Consider the following 25,284-nt stretch of genomic DNA (forward strand, 5'->3'; position numbering starts at 1 on the left):
CCAAACTAGTTCTTTGAGCATTTCACAGTGATTTGTGTTGTAATTGCAAAACGGCATATTGAATTTTATGAGGGTATCAAGTTTGCTAAGGTGGGTTTGGGGTGCTGGGCCATATACTATGTCTCCATAGTTGATAATTGGCATTAGCATCTGCTGTGCGATACGCTTTCTGACCAGCAGACTTAAACGAAGATTTGTTCCTATAAAGTACACCTAGTTTGGCATAGCTTTTGGATGTCCGCGTATCAATGTGCATCCCAAATGTTAAATGGGAGTCAAACCATATGCCCAAGTATTTAAAACTAGTAACAAGGGCTAGGTCTGATGTGGAGCTCAGTCATTGGAAGCATTAAAAATTTAGCCTTGGTCCCAAAAACCATTGTTACAGTCTTGTCAGTGTTTAAAAACAGTTTGTTTTGGCAAATCCAATTTTCAAGTCTCAAAAAGTCAGATTGAAGTATGTGTTGAAGGTCAGAGAGGCTATGGCTGTGTGCATACAGGATTGTGTCATCTGCATACATGTGTATTGAGGCTTCCTTACAAGCTGTGGGAAGATCATTGATGAACACTGAGAAGAGTAGTGGCCCCAGAACAGAGTCTTGCGGGACACCACAGGTGATAATCAAGGGGATGGAGTTAGAGCCTGAGATGGACACATGTTGGGATCTACCTGATAGGTAGGACTGAAACCAGTTTAAAGCATGCTTCCCTATTGCAGAGCACTTGAGTTTGTTAAGCAGGATAGCATGATCAACTGTGTCAAAAGCCTTTGCAAAATCTAGGAATATTGCACCAGTGAGTTGTTCCATTCCACACTGGATCTCATTGCAAACTTTTAGCAGGGTAGTTACCGTGGAGTGTCTGGAGCAATTGGCTAGGGAAATTTGTCTTGGTATAGTAATCGCTTAATTGGGAGTTAACACATTTTCCATGACTTTGGATAGAATTGGGAGAAGAGAGATTGGAATGGAGTGTGAGACAGTGTTTTTGTCCCCACTTTTGAAGATTGGGACAACTCTGGCAGTTTTCCAGGTCTTAGGCTTTGTCCCCGCTGGCGCTGAGCGCGCTCATGCTTGGAAAGCTCTCCAAGCATGAGCGCGGGTGTCCTTTACATTTTCGCTCGCGGGAGGGGGGGGGGGTGAGAATGCAGGGGAAGCTGAGCGCGCTTGTAAGTATGAAAAATTTGTTTATGTAAGCGCAGAGCGCCGGTGCGCATGTGTGCCTGCGCATACGCGGGCGCGCATCGCATGAGCGGAGACTTGCATATATTGCCATCACCCTATTTCTGCTACAGGATATTTCTACTTATCTGGTGGTGACAATGGCATCTATGCAGCATGGTTCATGTATTGTGTTTACCTCACACATATTACCAATTTGCTGCTGGTTGTTTAGTGGTACTATCTACATAGATAGATTTAGTGTCCTCATTTCATTAACCCTTTTATTTTGACCGCCGGTCTTGGGTTTCATTAGCAGGTCATTTACAAATTTCTGGTGATATTCACCTGCATACTATCATTCATTGCAGTATGTATTACGATTTTGTGTATCAACCAGAATTTATGTTTTTTGGGGTTCCAAGGGGACTGTTTTAATATTGTATAATCCATGTGTTTTTCATTGAATAAATTCTATCACCATTTATTATTGCTAGAGTGCTTTTGGTGGGATTCTTTCTCTTCTTTTTTAAAAATTTATGTATATATAAATGTGTGTCACCTCGCCAAGCGCCGCCCGCTCAGCGAGCTCAGCGCTAGCGGACACGCAGCCTTAGGCTAAGGCCCCGCTCCCTCCGTCAGCGCGCCCGCACTGCAGACAGGCGGGGCGCTGACATACACAGACCGCGATATGCGGTCTGTAGGGAGCGGGAGCCGGAGCGGGAGGTGGGCGGGAGGTGGGAGGCTTGACAGGGAGGGGGGGCATGGCTTGAGCGGAGGGACCCGCTACTCTCCCCTCCCTCCCTCCCTCCACGGGCTCGGGCTGGAGCTGCTGATGGTAAGCAACACACACACACACACTCATACACACACGCAGGCACTCTCACACGCACACACGCACACACGCACACATGCAGGCACTCATACGCACACACACGCACACACGCACACACGCACACACGCACACACGCACACAGGCAGGCACTCACGCACTCAGGCACACACACACACACACACACACATACACACAGACAGGCACTCACGCTGCTTTCACTCCACACTCTCCTCCCCGCTCCCCGAAGCCTCTCCTCCTCCCGAAGCCTGCCCTCCTCATTGGCTCACAGCCACACCACGTGACGCGTCAACGCTAGGGATCACAATTCTCTTGTATCCGCTAGCGGCTGACACGTCACAGCGTGTAGTGAGCTGTGCAGCCAGGGGGGACCGGGACCGGCTCGGGAGGATTCCCCTGCTGGTGGGGAACTCTCGTGTGGCCGCCCGCGCCGCCGGGCGCAGCGGGTCCCAGCCCTTAGGCCTGGTCCCCGCTGGCTACTGCAGCGCCCGCTGTGGCGGACGCTGCAGGAATGAGAGCCCTCCCCTCAATGACGCCGGGCCCGCTGCGAGGGGGGGCCGCAGCGCTGTGGTGCGAGTTGCTCTTGCTCTCAATAGAATTGAGAGCAGGACTCGCTACGGAGCGCTAAGCCACGCCCCCCGGCGGTTCAGCCAATGAGGGCGAACCTGCCGGGTGACGACATGGCCGCACCCCCATCACTCCCCCGCCACGCCTCCCACCCCCCCCACCCCGGTCTTTTAGTCTGCAGCTCCCTGCAGACTGGGGAATCGGCTGCACGCGCCGCCAGTCTCGCGGGCGCGCGTGCAGCGGAGGTACTGGGGCCTCAGTCTTAGAGATATGGCCTGCAGACAGGATAGAGTTGACTAGGGAGGCAATTGGTTTTGGCAATGGCTGGGGCACCAAATCTTAGGAACTTAGATTGTAGTAAGTCAGGTCCACATTGGCTGCTTAGTTTTAATTTGAGGAGCAGTTGTGTAATCTCCTCTTCAGATACTGGGACAAATTGAAAATTGTGGGCAGTGTTGGGAGGGGGTGGGGCTATAGGTGTACGCTCTGAATGAGGTTCATGTTTGTGGTTTGGGCTGCGTTTCGCTAATAAGTTAGTGCACACCCCACAAAGTAATCATTGAATGCATTTGCAATGTCAGTGGGATTTGTCAGAGTAATATCCTCCTTTGTGATATTACTTGGTTGTTGATGGTTAGAAGGCTGGAATATGTTGATAACCTTCCAGAAGTTAGCTGGGTTTGATGTATTCTGGCAAAGATTGTCAGAGTAATATTGTGCTTTTGCGTGCCTTGTTTGCCTTGTGCACATGTTCCGCAGGCATCTGTAGTGGTTGAGATCCTTGGTAGTGCCAGTTACTTTGTAGCTTTTCCACAAGGCATCCCTAAGATGGTAGAGCGCTATAAGGTCGGTTGTAACCACGGAAGGTGGGCCCCCCGTACTCTTATTCTGCGTAGTGGAGCCTGGACATCACAGAGTTTTAAGAACTCTGATTGGAAATAGTCGATCGCAGGGTCGGGAATTATGTGGATTCTGTACCAAGGGCAGTTGGTAAGGTCAGCCAGAAACTAATGTGGCACCAAGAAGGCGGCCAACACAGGCAAGTGCCTAGGGGCGGCAAGTTTTGAAATCAGCCAGTGTGTGTACTGTGACATAGTCCAAAGATTGTTATGCAGCTTTCTGCCCCGTTTTAGGTCAGAAAGTGCAGGAATTGTGCAAAATGATCCATTCCACAGCTTCACATTAACTCAGGCTGGTGGATGGAAAATCCAGACCACAGATTACAATGTGTCTAGTTCTCCCTCCCTGCCCTCCTAATCACTAGCACAGGTATTTAGAGCAGAGAGGTTTGCATTTCAGTCTCTCTTCTTAGAGCCTGGAGACTGGGGGTTTCGCTGCTCCCCTGCATCCAGTTCGGGGTGGACGGCCCCTTCAAGTATCACAGTACCAGAGGATTTGCCTGGACACTTGGGACCGAGTTCCCACCACGAACAGATAAGACAAACACATGTTGATTGCCGTATCTAAAAGACTGTATGCTTTATCTAGTGACCCTAAATGAGAGGGCATCGTTTTAAACTGGGGAACCAGGTTAGTTGGCCCAGCAGCAGTTAGAGAGTCTGATTCTGCTGTGTAGTTAGATCCCTGAATGGGATAGGATTTTGTTTATTTGGTTTGGTTCTTAAAAGTGACACCGTGTGAAATGCTATAACACTGATATGAGTAAACCGCTGAAGGTTAATAGCTGAGTGCCTCCTGCTTACACCTGTTAAAGCTGCAGTCCCTTATTTGGATGAAAATAAAGCAGGCAGAAGCCTGAGTTAAGCAACGTAATACTTTGCATGTTCCTGTTTGTTGTATAATTAACCCTAGAAGACTGTGTCGGGAAGAACCCAGACAGACATCAGCGCTACAAAAGAGGGGCGTTTGTCACAGTACATACATACATACATACATACATACATACATACATACTGTACATACACACATACATTCATACATACATACATACATACACACACACATACATACATACATACATACACACATACATACAGACACACATACATACATACATATATACATACATACTGTACATACATACATACATACTATACATACATACATATACATACACACATACATACACACACACACACACATACATACATACACACACACACACATACATACACACATACATATATACTGTACATACATACATATATACTGTACATACATACATACACACACACATACACACATACATACGTACATACTGTACATACATACACACATACACACATACACACATACAGTCACACTCTTCAATGATATATCAGATCCCCAGCCCTCCACAGTTCAGTTTCCTTAGACATAATGCTATGGAACATGTTGACTTGCAATACTTCTACACAGACTCCAGGATTAATTGGTAGGATCGTATACATCAGCGGTGCGCAAACTGGGGGGCACGAGACTGCCTGCGTGGGGGGGCATGTGGTTTACAGGGGCCCCGCGTGCTTCCCGAAGGCACTTAAATTAAGCGCCGGGGGAGCTGCAGGGCCTCTGTAAAACCTTTACTTACATTGGCTCCACAAGCGTCGCCATGGCAACGCGGCGGCGAGGTCATGTGACGTCATGTTGCCATGGCAAACGTGACGTCGTGACGCCAGAGCCCAGGTGAGGGGGGGTGAGGTGACCGCCGGCAGGGGGGCGAAGGGAAAAAAGTTAGCGCCCCCCTGGAGTACGTAATAAGAGCTTTAATTATTGTGGAAACCTTTAAAAAAATGGCTTTATATTGCAGAGTATTATTTTTCAGCAGCGACTGCAAACATGAAATGCTTAATTATAAATGTACTTGTTGGTGGACCTTCTTAAGCTCAAGCTGGGTAAATTAGATTGGCTTCAACCACATTTTTCATGCCATATTTTGGAACATTGTATTTTAGTCCAGTGGTTTTTCAACCTTTTTACAAATTGCAGAAGCCTTTAAAATTGTGTTTTAGTTGAACCCTAAACTGTTTTACAACGTGTGAAAATACGACCACACGAACACACGAACACACGAACACACGAACACACGAACACACGAACACACGAACACACGAACACACGAACACACTTGTTTTTATACCGTTGCATTATAACATACACAAACATGCAACAAAGAAATAGGTGGTATCTTCATAAGTAAATTATTCTCCATTACCATATTTTTGGGGTGAACCCCCCGGCAATCTCCTGAGTTACATAGAAAACAGGGAGAGAACAAAAAACGTTTTTTTTTTTGTATAGACAAACTCGTTTTGTGTTGACAAACCAATTGGAAAACGGTTTGCAGGTCGGCCCTACTTTTTTATATTCTGGGATTTTTAGAATTTATAATGAGCCGAGAGACCTGGAAACCTGAACTGTATCAACCTGTCCAATTTACAATCTGTAATACTGCCAACTAAGCCCAACACACGCTCAATGGTAACATTGTTCTAAAGGTAAGTGATGGGTCTCCACGTGAAAGATTGCGGTAGCACTCCCATCTTAAATTCTAAGCAATATCATTCTTTGTTACATTGTATAATGTACGATTGGCTTTGATAAACTGTTTCTCAATTTGGGAGTGTCGCTTTTGTCTGGATTGCTTGCATCTCATTTATAAAACAGGAGCCTTATCTTGGTTTCTATATTTGTTTATATTGCACTCTCCGTGCGTTGCAAACCTCTCCCCGGAGCCTGGAGCCGGACCAGGTTTCTGAGGCAACCGCTAACATTCTATTCGTGTGCAAATGAGGCGCGTTGGTTATTTCTAAAACCCGGTGTGGCCGCTGGTTCCTGAGGAGAGGTTGGAGAATCTCTGCTCTAATGCATTGTCACAAAACCTTCTAAGGTATTCATAATCACTCCAAAGTGTGAACAGACACAGCTGACAAATGTGACAGTAGAAAGGGGGGGGAGGGTTGATTATAACTCACATGAAGAATTTTGGTATATTTCCATTAAATAAAAATCCCAATTGTGGGCACATTCATGTGTCTCAGACAGGTCTGCAACCCTGTCTTTCCCCATTGTCTCTTAGCATACGGTGCTTCCACTGCAAACAGGGATTCTGGGTAGTGGCATGCAAATGAGCAGTCACAGGGTGTCATATTTTGCTTCTTATCCATTTTAACATGGAGCCCTGTAAGCTTCTGCCTGAGGCATTACACAGCTTTTACAGCAGCGCCTGGATTAAAGACGTGCAGAGCCATTAAACCTACTCACAGACATCTGTGGCAGGCATACGCTTATCGGAGTCCATGTTAAAATGGACAAAAAGCAAAGAGTGGCGCCCTTGGCTCATTTGCGTGTCATTACCCAGAATCCCTGGCTGCAGTGGAAGCACTATATGCTAAGACATAAGGGGAAAAGTTAGGGCTTCAGGCCTGTCTGAGACGGGACTGCGCTCGCAAGTGATATTTTTATTTACTGTACACTGTAAGGTGGAGGGTTTTTGTCACTTTTGTTTACTCGCCATAACTTATTCTGCGTCTGGTATATTCCCATATGAGATGTCGGGTAACGCCTCCCTATCTGCTCTCCTTTTCAGTCGTTATACTACAAGCTGACACACGATAGGTGACAAGTACCTGGATACACTCACGGTAAGAAAGGCATGTTTTAAATGACTGTGTGTTTGGAGGCTCATGTGTATCTCATGGTTTGCAGGCCCCTAAATTTCGTGACATATAGACATAGTGAGAATAAAATATACTTAACCCCTTACGTGCATTTTATTTTTGTATTTGTGCCATCTGTGTCTCAAACGTGTGCAATGCATTTTTATATGGCAGCAATCAGCTTATAGGGCTCCCATGTTAAAATGCATGAGAAGTCAAGAGTGACACACTGTACTCATTTGCATATAATTACCCATAATCCCTGGCTGCACTTGTATACAAGATAATGGTGAAACGCTGGGCTGCAGACCTGCCTGAGATATGTGAATGTGCTCACAAGTGGAATTTTTATTTGCTGCGAATCGGGCGAGCACAAGGAACGTGATGCAACGAGAAATAAATGAATGATGGTAAAAGATATTATGTGTGTGAGAGAAGCTCAACCTGGGGTGAGCTAATAGAGAGGTCCTGACTTTCATAGACTTCTTGTATAAAGCCCAAAACCCATTGACGTGAAGGTGAGTTTTCGTGCAATCAGCCGCTTTGTAGCGTATTGAAAATGCCCCTAAATGTATGTATTTATGTATTTCTTTATTTATATAGCCCTCCAGGTACATAGCGCGTCACAGCAGTAATACACATTAAATAATAATATAACACACAATGGGAATAAGTGCTACAGACATGAAAGTAACAATAGGAAAATGAGTCCCTGCCCCGAAGAGCTTACAATCTAAGTAATTAAACACTCTAAGAACATACAGGCCGTGGTCAATCTACAGCAATACAATAAAGAGTTATGTCTGCACACCTGAATGTATATAATAAAAGCGATATACTTGCGATATAGAGGTACCGGTGCTCCGTGGTTAGGGAAAAAACCTGTCCGGTGTGATTTCAGTAGATATGAACAGAGAGGAGGATCCAGGGCACTACGGATTTGTAGAAAAGAAATGTATTCTAGGCACACACAACGTTTCGAGCTGTACAAAGCTCTTTCTCCAGTGACTGGCCAGCTTTGTACAGCCCGAAACGTTGTGTGTGCCTAGAATACATGTATTTTCTACAAAGCCGTAGTGCCCTGGATCCTCCTCTTTGTTCAATCTGCAGCAAGCCATGTAAATCAGGGATGCCCAACTCCTGTCCTCAAGCCCCCCTAACAGGTCAGGTTTTCAGGATATCCCAGTTTAAGCACATGTGTCTCAATCAGAGGCTGAGTTCCTCTGATTGAGCCACCTGTGCTGAAGCAGGGACTGATTGAGCCACCTGTGCTGAAGCAGGGATATCCTGAAAATTGACCTGTTTGGGGGGTGGGGGGAGAGGGGGGGCGGTTGAGAACTGGAATTGACCACCCTGGTGTATGTAATACTTTTTGATATCACATAATAAAACTAACTATAAAACAGAGGACATTGGTGGGGGTTGCTAGTTTTATCATATGATCTGAAAAGTCTGTTTTACTTGCGCTCTCTGCTGTAAATTGAGCCTGCGTCTTATGTTTCTAATGATGCAAAATATACTCGTAAAAAAAAAGTTCAGATTTTATATTTCTGATTTTTTTCTTTCCTTTTTTTTTTGTTGACCTTTCATAAAGTTTGAAGCCTTTTCCCCGTTTATCTCTCATGCGAGCCCCTCATTAGGAACTGTCACCAAATATGGATATTCAAGATTCTCAACAAAATCTACCTATGATTCATTAAAAAAAAAAAAGAGAGACAGGATTGGAGTGAAAGTGCTGATTTTCCAAGGACATCATTTTGAGTTCTAGAATAGAATCTGTGTTTAGCTGGATAATCAGCAAAACATACTTTGCAGCAGAGTGATATGCCACAAACCCTGCAACAGTTTATACTCCATAAAGTGCTTTTGAGTCCTTCCTATAAAAAAAAAAACCCCTCTAGATACAATGTATTTATACATATAGCATGTATGTCCTCCGATCACTCATTCTGGCTGTAGTTTCAACCACTTGGAGAAGGATTTGGAAGGTTCATCTCTGAATGTTCTACCCCTGAAGAAGGTCCGATAGAACAGCTAAATCCATCTATTGCATAGCTAGTGAACCATTGCTCCCACTCTCGATTGACCACACGTATATTTGTTCATCTATATTTGTAGTGTCTCTGTATTTGCAGTACCTTCAAGTAATGCTCTCATTGCCAACCTGTTCCATACTACTTGGATCTAATCTCACAGTTTCCCAATGGATACAACCTTCAACCCACCATATCGCAGTGATACCCGAGGGGTATTTTCGTATGTGTACCCTGAAGTTTGAAATATATTCGCATGTAGACCATGCAAGCGTGGTATTCTGTATATAGTATGCCGGTATCATTTTCTTTATAGAACGCCAACCATGTGTAGCCAGGTCCCCAAAGAGTCCTCCCGGTGGCGTCAGAGGCACGGCGCCGCCATCTTTATGTCCGTACGGGCGCGGAGGCTCGCGCATGCGCAGATGCGACACGGCGGCTAATAAAGTGAGCGCGAAGTGGCAGAGATGGCGCTCTGTAGTGCAGGGACTCCCCAAGGTCGCGCAGGCACAGTTAAGCATAGCGGCAGCCATTACAGCTTCGCACAGGCGCAGTAAAGATAGCGCACGCGGTCCCAATGTTAAAGAGGTCCTGAGTGGACTACAATTCCCAGCAGCCTCTGGGGATTGCCCTTTCACCCACATCACGTGCAGCCAGCCAGCCAATAGAGTTTGCAGCTTCTCCTGTTGGAGAAGGATACAATGTTGCAGAGACCACGCTAGTCAGTTGGAGCTGGGAGAAGGAAGGGGGAGGAAGTGTGTAAGGAACAAGAGGCTTCTTACACTAGGCCAGGTTACCCCCAGGCCCCACTCCTCACTAGGTTAGTGGGTAAGTTCATAGGGAAGGCCCCTTAGGTAAGGGACCCTGCCCTTAGGTGAGTGTAAGTCTTGTCAGTGACACAGCTGCAGTGCTGTGTGCTCTGACAAGAAGAGACAGTGTGGCTTTGAGTGCAGCCACAGCAGTTAGCTTTGACTGTGTTAGTGAAAGGCCCCACATAGGAAGAAGGGGGTTGCTTTCTAAATATACAGTGTGTGTAATATCACCAGTGCCAGTTGCACGTGGTGAGCTGCCAGAGTCTGAGATCAGACAGAATCTACAGTGAGAGATCTTCTGCATGCAGGGGCTAGGGTAGAGGTATACCCCCAGGGCCCAGTTAGTCCCCTGAGACACTAGAGGAATACTGTATGTTATAGGGACTGCCTTAAGACAGGGACTCCTTCACCATACTCAGAGAGAAAGAGGAATGTTGCATGACAGTGCCTGACTGTCAGTACAGCGTGTAGCAGGAAGAGTGCCTGACTCCATAGCAGAGACTGTGGTAAAGGATCACTCCCTGTGGAGTCAGCGTGTGTATCCATTCCTGCAGAGAGCAGTGCAGTGCGGCGTGGGATTACTGTGCGGTGTTGCTTAGTTCCAAGGATTATCCTGATCAGGAGCAGTGATCAGGGAGGTAGTATAATAAGTGCACCACTGGGCCCCAACACAGGGAAGCACTATCCCTCACACTCACATTCACCTTATTGTTGTGGACACTCGAGGGATAAGTGTCCAAGCACAGTATTATCAAATTATCAAAGGGACTGAGGGTGATGTGATGATGGACATGTGGGTGAGGGGATGGTATGCATTCAGGGTGATGCAATGTTATGCATATGATGTATTGATGTTATGCAAAGAGAGTTTCCTTGAAGTTATCGTTCATGCTCAGTAAATACTGTTTATTCACACTGTGTGTATTTACTGTATGGTTGTTCTGGTGAGGGCACACTCCCACCCCGTTGAGATCCCTCATCAGTGGAGGCGCTGCACTGAGTGTAAGTATATACCCCAGGTTCCCTGTGGCAGAAGCGCAGCCCTCCTGGTTGCCAAACAGGTACAGCACCACATGGATAAGTAGTCAGATACACCTACCCACCTCAATCTCACTTAGGGTGTAGGAAAGAGGGCTACACATGTATGCTGCACTTTGCAACATTACAACAGGAAGTAAATAATGTACATTACAAACTATGGGAATAGATAAATGGTAAGGCTAAAGGATACTATAACCCCAAAGTGCTTACAATCTAAGTCTAAATAGTATTTAGTAGACATGAGTGCTATATTATTCAGTGCATCACCAATACTTCAACTATTTACTGAAATACATGGGACATTCTTGTGCACGAGAGAAAAAAAAGTTTTGACCAAATTAGGTGATGTGTCTATATTTGGATGGTGTTTAGTCACGGTTAACTACTTGTTAAAATTCTTGACTTGCTGAAAAAGAGAGGAAAAAATAACACAAAACTGCTGAAGGTCCAAGTATTTTTTGGCAGCGAGATTGTGGCAGGAAAACGGACCTCCTGTTCGCTTTAGATTACATTTAGTTAGAGAAGGAATTTTAACCAGATGGTTTCATGAGCCCGGCGCTCGTCTGGCTCTTTCTATGGTATTTGGACAAAGTGCGTGTTTTCATTAGCACACACCCGCTCCAGAAGATCTGCGTGATAGGGGAAGCTGGAGAAAATCCATGGCAGTGATGCAATGTTTTCCAGATAAGCATGACCCATAAAACAAGACTGAACAATTGATGATATGTTGCAAATACAGGGGGCTGGAGACACAATAACCGGCAAGTTCAAACTGCCTCCACCTGAAATCCCTCTTCGTTATTAACCACTGCACTGCCAGAGAGGGACTTGCTATGTGTTGCTGGGGGTTAACATGTCTGCATGAGTGACCCCCTAAAAACAACCCAGTATGTATGTTGTGATATTTATTATGTCCGGTTATAAACATATAATCAGGGCCGGCCCGGTCCACACAGAGTGCAGGGCCTCTTACGCTCTCCGGTGCCCTACCTGTGGGGCAGTTGCGGAGGCGGCGCTGGAGGAAGCCCACCCCGGGGTGGTCCTGACACAGAACTTCTGCCCGGCTTCTGTGATTCCTGCCTGGGTGGGCTCTCTCTGTCACCAGTCCCGCTCCACAAGAGGGGTCCTGGGGGAGAGCGCAGGGGGCGCCTGCGAGCGCGGGGCCTGGTGCAGTCACACTGATTGCACCACCATGAAGCCGACACTGATTTAAAAATTTGAGACAACTGTTACGTATGGTAGCAAAGGTGTTGCATGTTTGAGTGCTTTCACATTGTAGCAGCTGCACTTATGTCTTGCTAAATGCAACTAAACCAACTTTTGAAATAAGACTCTGGTCCTTATTTTATATACACCCAAGCGTCTGTTCTAGACTGAAAAATCCATATTGAAATGAAAGGGCTGTTCTGCTGAGAACAGTCCAAACGCCCCAATGCGCCCACCGACAGATCTAGTTATCCCATCTGCCAGGGTTCTTCAACTGGTTCTCCAAAGGGATCCGATCCCAGAACATGGGGAAGGGACTCAAGCTTATTATAATGTCATTTTAGATACATTTAAGAATGATTTAGATTGCCTTATTTTACACACGTTTATAACATCTGTGCCATTATATAACATAATCTAGCAAAATCTAGTCCTCGAGGGAGAAGTTGTTGTGTGTGTATAGGTCATACGAATATTGACCTGAGAAAATACATAAGGAGGTCATCATATAGAAAATTGACCCCTTCTTGTATGATATAAATTGTTTCTCTTCATAAAAAGTAGGAAAAAAACATATGTAGATGAAGGGTACAGAGTTGGATTTTAGTGTCTCAAATCTTCATCTGTATACTACAGTATGTAATGATAACAAATGTTCAATCAGTCATAACTCCCAGGCCGCACCTCTCCGGCTATGGAATAGGAGGGTAGAATTACCCACTACTTCCTTCAGTATAAACCTCTGGGGACTGGGGCTAGTGTTCCCCCACTTGGTGCGAAACGCGTTGGAACTTTTTTTAGCCTTCTTTTAGATGGCTTAAAGACATTATTATATTTTACATTCGAAGCTTCTCTAGCCCGATCATTTGCTTGGCAGTGTGCTGTGCTATTTGCGTTCATTAGGCGACTGGTTGGAGCCGTATATAACATTACCTTAACTTCCATGCGAGTTTCAGTGTAAAGCATTGCATTTAGCCGCCTAAACAAAATTTAGCCGTAGCAGAAAGTCCAAGGGGCACATCAAGGCCCTTCCTGGGAAGTATTTTGCCTGCGTGCCGGAAGATGAAGAGCCCTGCCCTCTGCCTTTATCGAAGTAACTGCAATTTGTGCTTCTCCTCTTGCTTTATAAAACAAACAAAAATACCACGTCTGAGACGCGAATGTGCTCACACGTCTGCAACCCATTCCTTTCCCCATTATTTCTTATAATACAATACTTCCACTGCAGCTAGGGATTCTGGGAAATGACATGCAAATGAGCGCACAATGTCACCTTTTGCTTCAAATCCATTTTAACATGGACCCCTACGAGCTTATGCCTGCCGTACTGCACCACTTTTCGTCACAGCCTGAGTTAAAGTGCATAGCCAGTAAACGCACTCACGGACAGCTATTTCAACCATTTGGATCTCATCTGTGCGAGGATGCTTTGTAAAACACATCCAGCAGGGGGAGATCTTGAATCAAGAGCCACCACAGGTTGTAAGGATAGACGAGATATTCTCTGTCTCTTGCCATCTCCCGGCACATTATCACGGCAGCGATCTTTGGAGATCACTCTGCCATAGTATGCACCATTTTCCTGTCTTGAGCTACTTTGTCACTCAATGATCTTTTAAGTAGCAACAAAACAGATGTTCCACATGGTTTAAGCATACCAAATAGTCCAGCAGTCCCAGTTTACACAAGTTAAAAGCATCACAGATTCCATATCGAGGCAGCTCCACACACTTTCTTCAGTAATGCTGGCTGACATAAAGATGTCCTGGTTCAACCCATCAGTTAAACCCATAGCTTTACATAGGGTGTCCTGCACTCGGCTCTTACAATGCTACCGGAATTATGGGTGTAAGCCGTTTGGGTGGGATAAAAAACCACATGTATATTCTATGAACCACATTTAGTTTGGCTGACTCCCAAGATTTTTTTTTTCTCTCGCCGTGAACGCCTCATTTTTGGGCATCATCTCTCTGTTTGTTGTGAAGACAAACGCTAATAAAATATAGCTGCAGGGGAGAGGAGAAAATGTTCGAAAAGCACCCAAGTTCGAAAAATACAATTGTGATTCATTGGGCGCCAATACGGGTTAGTACATCCGCGCCAGCGTCATTGATTTTGAATAGGAGTTCATGTCGGATCGGGTGTGTTAACTTGATGAATCTGCCCTGTAGTGCCCTAATAATTCGGGTGTTGGGGGTTAGATGTACTTCTCCCAGAATAGCGGTACTGATCACATAGGTTCAACAGGAATAATACTGCATGCTGATCAAAGAAAAGAGACCAGATTTGTAGTTAAGAGACATTTCAGATTATGGAAACCCAAAACTCGCTTGGGTACATACCCAGGTATTTTAGGAAAAGCAAATACTCACAATTAGGGTCACTAGGTGTCTTCTCCAAAAACACTGGACACAATGGTGAGAGGTACGAAGCGCTCAAGAAAACTCGATGGGGTGGGGTCTGTGGAGAGTACAGCCTCCCCAAAAATTTTTTGAACGAAATAGAATATGAAATGGTGCAGATTAGTGTATAGTTGGAGTGACATTTTGAAAAAATATGACATATATATATATACTCAGTTAAGTTATGGTGGGTAAAAAAAAGTGACAAAAACCCTCCACAACAAAGCATATAGCAAATGGATATATGACTGTATGCTCATTTGCATGTCTTAGACAGGTCTGCAACCCCGCTTTTCACCATTATCACCCAGCACCTCCACTGCAGCAAGGGATTCTGGGAAATGACATGCAAACAAGCACACAGTGCCACTTTTTGCTTCATAACCATTCAACATGGTTTCCCTATAGGCTTAAGCTTGCTGCATGGTCACAGCTTTGAGCACAGCCAGGGTTAAGATGCATAGCCAGCAAACCCACCCACCCAGTTTTAAATGCTTGTCACGATGGACGCACTTAATAACACATTTATATTTCGTGGATCCCAATTGAGCAAGACAAGTTGAGCAAAATAAACTGAGATTTATTCCCTTGATAGGCAAACACACGACAACTGCAGAATACACTTAATAATTACACTTACGGGTATAGGATCAGGGGATAATGTCCAGAAAGGTGCAAAGCACCAGAAGATTGTCTTTTAAAATGTAGTCCTTTTGTAAGGGCACAAATTGGCAGCCACAATCCTTCTGTGAATGTGCAAAGTCTTTTCTGGTCCGTTGGGGTTAATCAAATAACCCCCAGCAATCACAGTGTCCTAACGCAGAGTTTGCTGGCTATGCACCTTAACCCTGGCTGTGCTCACAGCTGTGACCATGCAGCAAGCTTAAACCTATAGGGAAACCATGTTGAATGGTTTTGAAGCAAAAAGTGGCACTGTGTGCTTGTTTGCATGTCATTTCCCAGAATCCCTTGCTGCAGTGGAAGTGCTGTGTGCTGGGTGAGAATGGTGAAAAGCGGGGTTGCAGACCTGTCTAAGACATGCAAATGAGCATACAGTCATATATCCATTTGATATATATATACAGTATTTATAGTGCGTTTTTAGATCAGTATTTCGCACCATCGGCCTGTATGACTACAGGTATATTATATAATATATATATAATATACCTGTAGTCATACAGGCCGATGGTGCGAAATACTGATCTAAAAACGCACTATAAATAAAATTGAAACTATTTCAAAAATTATTTTTAATGTTTTAATTGTAATATTAATGAAAACTTTACACTAACAGTAGCAGCAACTGTCTGACTACTACAACGCCAAGTGCAGGCTACATCTTACTGAACTTTGTATTTAACATTGAACTCATCCTCTCACACCACCACCACTTCCCTCCTCACCGTCTCCTCATCCCCCATCATCATCTCATTCCCCCCCTCATCATCTTCATCTCATTCCCCCAATGTCATAATTTCATCCCCCCCCAATATCAACAAATCATCCCCCCAATATCATAATCATCATTAGCTCACCCCCCAATATCATCATCTCAAACCCCCAATATCATCATCCCATCCCCCCTCAATATCATCATCATCATCATCATCATCATCATCATCATCATCATCATCATCATCATCATCATCATCATCATCATCATCATCATCATCATCATCATCATCATCATCATCATCATCATCATCATCATCATCATCATCATCATCATCATCATCATCATCATCATCATCATCATCATCATCATCATCATCATCATCCATTCAATTGTATTTCTTCTTACCTTAAGGCCTAAGGATCTCCTGGCAGACAGCACTAGAAGCTGTCACTGCAGTCTCTGCCGTCCTCTGACTGCAGTCATCTTCCGCTCGTCCTCTCCACTCGCGTCAAGTCTCGCTTCTCCTTACTGCTCCCGGCCACCGTCCCACTCGGCGTTAGCGCGTCCCGCCGGCCGCCACCATTCTCGCGCCGGCCGCCGCAGCCCTCCCGCTTCCCGGCGCCGTCTACAAAGTGGTAATTCCGGACACAGACGTGTTTGGTATTACCTAAACTTTTCTCCCGGACACAATGCTGAAATACCGGCCTGCCCGGTTCAAAACCAGACACCTGGCAAACCCGACGTCACAATTTACGCTCTTCGTGCATCAATTAGAATAAAAACAAGATAAGGAGAACACTGAGATTGTGTAAAGTGCATATTATAAGGGAGGATTGTGAAGGAGGAAAAATACATTACAATAATGCATGGTTTATCTTTCCGTAGGCATATTGTTGTTTATGCAGTGACTACCACAACCGAAAATTGTCAGTGCCAATATGGATGGCGCTCATCCCCAAACATATTGCAAGAACAATGCATGACAACATAATGGCACGCCCGTTCATTTATTGGCCCGGATGTTATAAAGCTTTACTGGCCCATCCGGCATCTAATGCGTTAAGCCACTTTCCTTTCTAAACCTTTTTAATCCATTTAATGACAAATATTTAGCCACAAGGGTTCCCATAAACGTAAAGAACAAAGCCACGACTGGACACTTTGTATCTTAATTTATGTGTGTTTTCTTTGACTGTTGCCACAGTGAACAAATGACCCATTCACAGGAAGCTCCTCCTAACCGTTTGTTTGTGTTCATGTAGCAACAGAGCTTTTAGTAAAACACATTTTATCATGTCGTTTAAACGAGGTCTTTGTAAGAAATCCAAGGGCTACAGCTATTAAATCATTAAACTATGCAACGTTTCAATGCGTGCGTCTTTACTCTAGCCGAACCACGGGGTTTCCGGTATCGGCGCAATCAGTGCTGTTCACACACCCAGTGCCTTTTCTTGTTCCCTTTTCTCGATAACCTTTGAGTATGTTTAAATGCTGTATGCTAGTTGTCACGGGCCACCAGGGCAATTCACTGGGATCATAGCACCAGAAAGGATGAAGGAGTTCCATAAAGCAGTTTTATTGCGGCTGGGGCCTACGAGCACAACACAAGGACAGAAAAGATCTTGCCCTCAACACAGGGGTTACAGGGGGAATCCTAGCTAACTAGGTGCTGGGTGCCCCTAGTTACTCAGGTCATACTATGTAACTATGTAACTTACACGTCCCTCAAGATCTTGGGGATGCTATTTTGGCAATAGCACTTTTGAATCGCTCGGATCGGCACGAGCCGTGTTCTGGGGTGTCTCCGGCAAAGCCCCGGAGCACACCCGCTTAGATGCTAACTCCAGGAAGGACGCTGGAGCTCAGTTGGCCACTCTTTACTTGCTTTCCCCGTCTTCCTAGGAAAGCATGGAGAACATGGTGTCGACCAATCACATCGCGGATGCTAAGCCTGTGATGGACCAATCCGGGGCAGTGACTGTGCGTCTAGGACCGCCCACAGGGTTGGGCTTAAGGAGAGTGGGAATTTCAACCTGGCCAATGGGAACAGCGACTACAGGGCTCATATCCATCCGTCCTCCCCTGCTTCAAACTCTCAGTGCCAGTCAGTGTCTTTACTCACTGAGCCGCTCCTTCTCCCATTACGATTTATACCGTGCAGTATCCGCTCCTCCCTGCACCCCTTTAAATGTGGCTGTGCATTAACAGCGGGGAGGTAATGATTCACGGCCGGTGCAAATGGACGAGACTGACTGCTATTAATGTACCAACAGAAATAAGCAATGATCTCACTGTTTCAACAATGCAGCGTTCTTGCCTTAATCCTGCCAGATAAAGAGAAAGGTCAGCTGGATGAGAGCACTACTTTTATGATAAACCAACGGAGAAGAGGAGAAAATATTTATTAACATTTTTTAACCAAAGGCATTATTAATACATTAAAATGAATTCATGTAAATCATTAATGGGGCTATTGACCGGGAAGCGTCTATTCGCTATAGACTTGTAATCCACTTTAGTGCTGGTGAGGCCAGCAATGTATTCTTGCTTGTCAATGCTGTAGGAATATACAGTGCCATCAGATAAGCAGCCGCGTCACCAACCTTACCGTCTAGCTATAAGTTGCAGAGTAGGTAGCACAATAGGCCATACCAAGAGCACTTTGACCCGTGACATGAACTGGGCATTCTGGGGCATGTGGTTGCGGCTATTTTGCCGTGAACAAATCGCTGCCGGTGTTTAGCTGCCACTCGCCCTGCTGCAGGGGATCTCGCCGCCGGCCGATTCTGCACCATGGTAAGCCCCTAATACTAACGCTGCTCTCCCTACCCTCGACACCTTAAGCCCCCTACCCTAACTGCTAAAATCCCTTAAATTTACTTACATTATTGGCGAAATGGCAGAGTGTCCAATGCAGAACAGCGCCGGCGAAGGGTCTGGCGGCGGTGAGCGGAGACTTGGTTGCGGCGATTCCATGAACTGGGCGCCTGGACTGCAAAAGAAAACTGTCAACGTCTGCTCTTGCAAATATAATCTATATCCCTGGGCTAATAAAATCATGGCATGAAAAAGGGAGTTGAAGTGGAGAATACTTTGGGGGAGAACAGGAGACGGGACTGCTGAGTTCTTCAGGTCGTTCTTGGCATAATGGAAATGACCAGATTAACTTTCTTTATGCTGCTGGAGGTGTCTGCAACGGATCGTGTTTCAGTTGGCAATGGGTGAATAAACTGATTCGTCTATTGCAGCCAAGCAGTTGGTCACACACAGGAGAGCACTTAGCCTGAGTAGATGACCTTTTAGTATTTTGCACTCTATCCCCTCCCTTACTGAGACCAGCTACTAACACGACCTTCTGTGGTCAAGAGATGATCTTTGTGGAAGGATGGCAATATACAGGCATGATGACTTGACAGTACACCGTTGCCTGACCTTCTGCAATACCACCAAGAAGAACCACATTGGAAGAACCATATACCTAGACAGCCATGGAGATGACCATACATTCCTTCATAATGTCTATTTAACATCCAGTTGCCGAAGGAGTTCGCATTACAACACAATATGTTGGAAACCTCTATGGTAGTGAAGAAGAGAGTAATTCCCTTGTGGGAGAGTGAGTGTGCACCTTTCCCTGCCTCTGCTAGAGGGGCAGGGAAGAGCAAGGACAGCTGTGGTGGCCCTTAACTCGTAGTGGATGTCCAGGGACCATCCTACAGCTGGGTAGCCGATCCAGAGTCTGTATTGGGCAGGCCACTGCCGTGACTGTGATTGCTCACCCAATAAACCGTTCCTGTTTCATATACCTCCTGCCATGTGTGTGATCTTACTGGGGAAGGAGAGGGAGTATTTCTATAGTTGAAGATCGCCTCCATACATCTGGAACCTGTGGCAGATGGAGGCGCTGCACTGCTAAAGAACCATGTAGGGTATGTACCTCAGAAACCTGTCCTGTGTCCCCACATCCATCAGTAGACGACTAAGCCCTCCTGCTTACCAACAGGTAGCAAGCACCACACAAGCTGTAATTGCAGAATCTCCCATCAGGTGGGGGAAACACCGTTACACGTTTTAGAACCGAAACCAGAACCAAAAAAATAGAGAAACTTTTGGAACCAAAAACACTGAACGTGTCCACCCTTGGTTTTTACTCGGGTGTTTGAACTCCCTCTACCTTTTATTTAAAAAAAAAAAAAACCAGGACACCATTACTTTATTCAACTGGACCAGTGTAGTCACCCCGTTATTTGGAAAGGTATAAGCAGACAGCGGTGTAAAATCGGGAACCTGGGGTAAAAGTTTGATCAAACCTCCGGCAGATACAAGCTTATAGGGCTCCGTGTTAAAATGGAACAGAAGTAAAGCGGGACGCACTGTGCTCATTTGCATGTCATTACCCAGAATCCCTGGCTGCAGTGGAAACACTGTTTGCTAAGCGATAATGGGGGAAAGACAGGGTTGCAGACCTGTCTGAGACATGAAAGTGGCACCACACGTGGTATTTACTGTACAGTGGAGGGTTTTTGTCACTTTTTTTTTTTTTTTTTTTATACCCACCATAACTTATTTTAATGTCTTAATGGAAAGTCCAGCGTAATTTATACCTGTTTGTAGCAGTGAAGGTGATTCATTCTGCAGTTCCCTTTTCATGGCTCCTGTCATACCGTGTTCTGACATCTGATCTTGCTATCCCCAATTCTCCAAGTTACCATCATAACACCATGAAAACAAACCGTGCTCCTTTGTTGGCTGTTTGACAAATTGTTTGACTCACCGTGTCAGACTGGTACTAGATCTAATGCTGCCCTTTGAATATTTATTTGATAGATTTCTTTTAAACTTAAAAATGTAAAATATATACATAAGCGATTTCTTGGTTTTCTAACTACATTTGTCCCTCTGTGTAGTAGCAAAGTGGCGTGGTACCGACGTAGAGAATAGTGTGTTTTTGTCGCATGGCCCTATTTTTTTGGAGCAGAGCTGTGTTAGGCTTGGTCCCCAATGGCTGCTGCAGCGCTCGCTATGGCGGGCGCTGCGGGGACAACAGCTGCCCATCAATGCGGCCAGGCCCGCTGCGGGGGGCGGCCGCCGCGCTGCGTGGTGAGTTTTTCAGACTCACATTAAAATTGTGCGTAGAAGTAGCGATGGAGCTCTAGGCCACGCCCCCCGTGGTTCAACCAATGAGGGTGAACCTGCCGGGTGATGTCATGGCGGCGCCCCCGTCACTCCCTCAGCATGCCCCGCTCCTGTCGTTCCCCCCGAAGCTCACTGCAGACCAGGGAACGTGGCTGCACGCGCCGCCAGCCTCGCAGACGCGCGTGCAGCGCAGGCAGTGGGGCCGTAGCCTTATATGTAAGGACGCTTTCCAACATCTTATGCAGAATTTTTGACTTAAACAACTTCACATATGGAGGATGGGAACATGATACATCTCATTATAATCTGTGCACCATGCAACTCATCCCCAACTTCCCCTACTGACTCTCCCCAAGTTGTAAACTGGGGCAAAATTAGGGCAATGTGTTTTGATAGGTGAAGGATGAAAATGCCCCTGTTTTCAGCCATGATTATTACCTTGATACACAGACCCCCAAGTGTCTAAAGAAGGGGGAGCATTTATTCTGACAGATTGTATCTCAAAATGTAGCCAATAAGAGTATTATCTTTGCTCATTGCTGTGTGCGTACAAACCGCATTGACCTAGATACTGTTATTTAAATGTTGTACAGTATGACTTTAATAGAGACCTCTCCCATTCAACAAATGGACAGAGTCGATTTCGAAAAGGTTTAAGTTTTATTTATTGTAAAAACAACCTAATGATTGTGGTCTTTGTCAAGTAAGACTGGATTGTGCTGTAAAAATGGTGTATATTTCGTTTTGTAAACGAAAAAAATAAGAGTATGTCTGTACCCTAGAAATTGGGATATGACTTAGTCTGTGCATCTTTCTTTTTGTGTAACAATATCTTACATTGAGTTTCTGTCTCTAGAACACCGATTCTCGTGAAATTGCGGGAATTAAACAATATTGAGATGCATTCAAAACTGAACTGACCACTTTCTTTAGGACCCTTTAATATTAATTTTTAAGGACAAATCAGGAGTTATTCAGACGCCTCCATGAACAGCCTCCCTTGAAGGGGTTGGTGCCAAATCACTCCAACATACATTCCCAGTGAAGATGTATGTTTGGAAAGTGTTGTCACGGACCTCTTGCACAGCTGTACATGGCTGTTCTTGTACATAGCGGATTGCACGTCCCCGAGTGCTTAGTAACTGGCCTGCATGTTTTTTTCCAGGCACGAGAGCTTAATGTCAGGTTGCTGACTCACAGCTCTTCAATAGAACTGGCATTCATCGCTGAACTCTGCCTGTCAGAGGGTAAAGCTCCCATCCTTAATATGTCTTTCCACACCGCCCGCTGTATGAATTCCTCATCGTGGCCGGAGATATACACAAACTCTATTTATATTGATTTCTATCATAAATGTATTTCTAGACTTCAGTTGCACGTTATAGGGGTCATCCATTAAACTGCGATAGTGCTAATCGGGGCACTATCATGCAGGAACTCCCGTTGACTTCTTTTAGTGACTTAAAGACATTTAGTTTGTATCGTATTGGTCGCCTTAGGCATTAAAGGGGTAAAATCGTTTATTTGTCATAGAAATCTTATGACACGACCCTATAGTGGAAAAGGTGTGAAATCTCCAACAACATACACAATTAGATGATGAGAAGTAAATAAAAATACCACGTGAGAGCATATTCACATATCTCAGACAGGTCTGCAGCCCTGCCCTTCCCCATTATCTCCTTGCATCCAATGCTTCCTTTAGGGCCCCATGTTAAAATGGGTAAGAAGTAAAAGGTGACACAGTGTACTCATTTGCACGCCATTACCCAGAATTCCTGGCTGCAGTGGAAGCACTGCATGCCAAGAGATTATGGGGAGTTGCAGACCTGTCTGAGACATGCAAATGTGCTCACAAGTGGTATTTTCTGTAAAGAAAAAGATGAATTGAATGCAGGGGTTATTCAGTAAAACTCACAAGTGGTTACTGCGATGCTAGGAACTCTTTAGCTGGATGTTCATATTCTGTGGCATATTGGTGCACACGTGGTATCTGTCCACGTGAAGTAAAGCCCTTGTGATGATATGTGTTGGATGTTTGAAAGGGTTAGAGCATTTTCACAGTGGGCCATTTTAGGGTCCTTCAAACATACAAAATTAAAACATTATTGAACGACGCCATCTTTATAACAAAACCATATCTAAACAAGCAAGATGAAAACCAAGGGAAAAGTTTAGAAGTAGCATATTTTTTTGTTTGCATATAGAATATTTAGTCACACATTCATTTCAATATCTTATTTATAACATGTTTTCCCAGGAAGTAATATATTGAGAGTTGCCTCTTGTTTTCAAGTATGTCCTGGGCACAGAGTTATTGTGACAATACACAGTTACATTAAATGAGCAGAGTTTATACATTCAATTTACAAACATTTCATGGACTGATAATATATGATTTGGGGCGTATGTAACCGTTACAGACCAGATTAAAATGTGAGACAGCTTTAGTTTTGAAAGAACTTATACTGGAGGCGGCTGTGAGAGTCTCCGGTAGATTGTACCAGTCGTGAGGTCCACGGTAAGAGAAGGAGGAGCGGCCGGATCCCTTGTTGAGCCGTGGTACCATGAACAGTCTTTTGGAGAATGGATCTCAGGTGGTGAGAGCTGTGTGGTAGGGGTGAGGAGCTTGTTCAGACAGGCGGGTAGGTTGCCCAGAAAGTATTTCAAGGCAAGACAGGAAAAATGTACTTTGCGTCTGTTCTCTAACTCAAACTACAGCATATCACAAATGAATCAAGTAATATCCGCAAGATATAGTGTAAGCAAATCATTGATAGTATATTAGAGAGAAATACAAAGGGGCTGTGTATCTAGTGGGGCAAAACAGTGGGATCTTATTTGACATATCTGTTGCTATTTCTGCCTTTAGTTTTTCACCAATGAATCACTTATTATAATCCCCTGCAGAGTTATCACATGAATACGGGTGATTTTTTTTAGAGATGGAGACATGGGAAAGAAACACATTGTGACAGCATAACACAGGACACATTCAAATAGGAATAGGAAGAACACATTAGACCAACTTTCCTCCTTATTCTCCAAATAACCATCTCTGAACACATTCCTCCAAGAAGTCAACTAGTCCAGGGTTAGCCCTCTAGCAAATGTTGATAAAAAAGACCCTTTGATCTGGGACTATTTGAAGGAAATGTTATCTGAGAAGGTTTTATTTGAAATAAAGTGGGGTCAGAACATTTTGTGCTCACGGGCAGTGGCCAGAAGCCACCACAGTTCCAGCTTTACCGTGTTTCACTCCATCCATGTCCAATGCTTCCTTCCATGGGGACAATTTTGGCGAACATCATTGGCTACATTTGACCTAATTTCCTTGTACTCATTCCCACTCATGTTCTAAATGGACCTCCAAACGCATGAGTATTTCACTGGGAAGTGGAGGGAGAGATTAATACTAATGTTAGGTTAATACTAATGTTGGGTAGAAAGAAGGGAAGAGACAGCAAGTAATCAACATATTAAACTGATTGCCAACAGGAAGAATGGTAACATTATTTCTGAGATATATATATATATATATATATATATATATATATATATATATATATATATATCTTAACTTATAACTTATGGCTATACCATAACTTAACTCAGTATTATGGTATAGCCTATCCCCATAGCTTCTTTGCATACCCAGTCAATCAACCCCACACTGATGAGACCCATTAAGGTCGAAACAGCTGTCTGTGGGTGGTTTTCTGGGTATGCACCTTAACCCTGGCTGTGCTCATAGCTGTGACCATGCAGCAAGCTTAAGCCTATAGGGGACCATGTTAAAAAATGGTTTTTGAAGCAAAAAGTGGCACTGTGTGCTCATTTGCATGTTATTTCCCAGAATCCCTTGCTGCAGTGGAAGTGCTGTATGCTGGGTGATAATGGTGGAAGGTGGGGTTGCAGACCTGCCTAATACATGCAGATGAGCATACAGTTGTATTTGCATATTTACACACACACACACACACACACACACACACACACACACACACACACACACACACACACACACACACACACACACACACACACACACACACACACACACACACACACACACACACA

General features: G+C 44.8%; 1 protein-coding gene across 1 annotated transcript in view; it reads left to right on the forward strand.

The window, feature by feature from the left end:
• FHL1 (four and a half LIM domains 1) overlaps positions 1-25,284 on the forward strand; it is a 51,319-nt gene that overhangs the window by 8,199 nt on the left and 17,836 nt on the right. Inside the window, exon 2 of the mRNA XM_075573213.1 lies at positions 7,106-7,160. The gene's annotated coding sequence lies outside the window, so the exon portion shown is untranslated. The remainder of the gene's footprint in view (positions 1-7,105; positions 7,161-25,284) is intronic.

This window comes from Ascaphus truei, chromosome 16 (genome assembly GCF_040206685.1).
Source record: "Ascaphus truei isolate aAscTru1 chromosome 16, aAscTru1.hap1, whole genome shotgun sequence".
Taxonomy (NCBI): domain Eukaryota; kingdom Metazoa; phylum Chordata; class Amphibia; order Anura; family Ascaphidae; genus Ascaphus; species Ascaphus truei.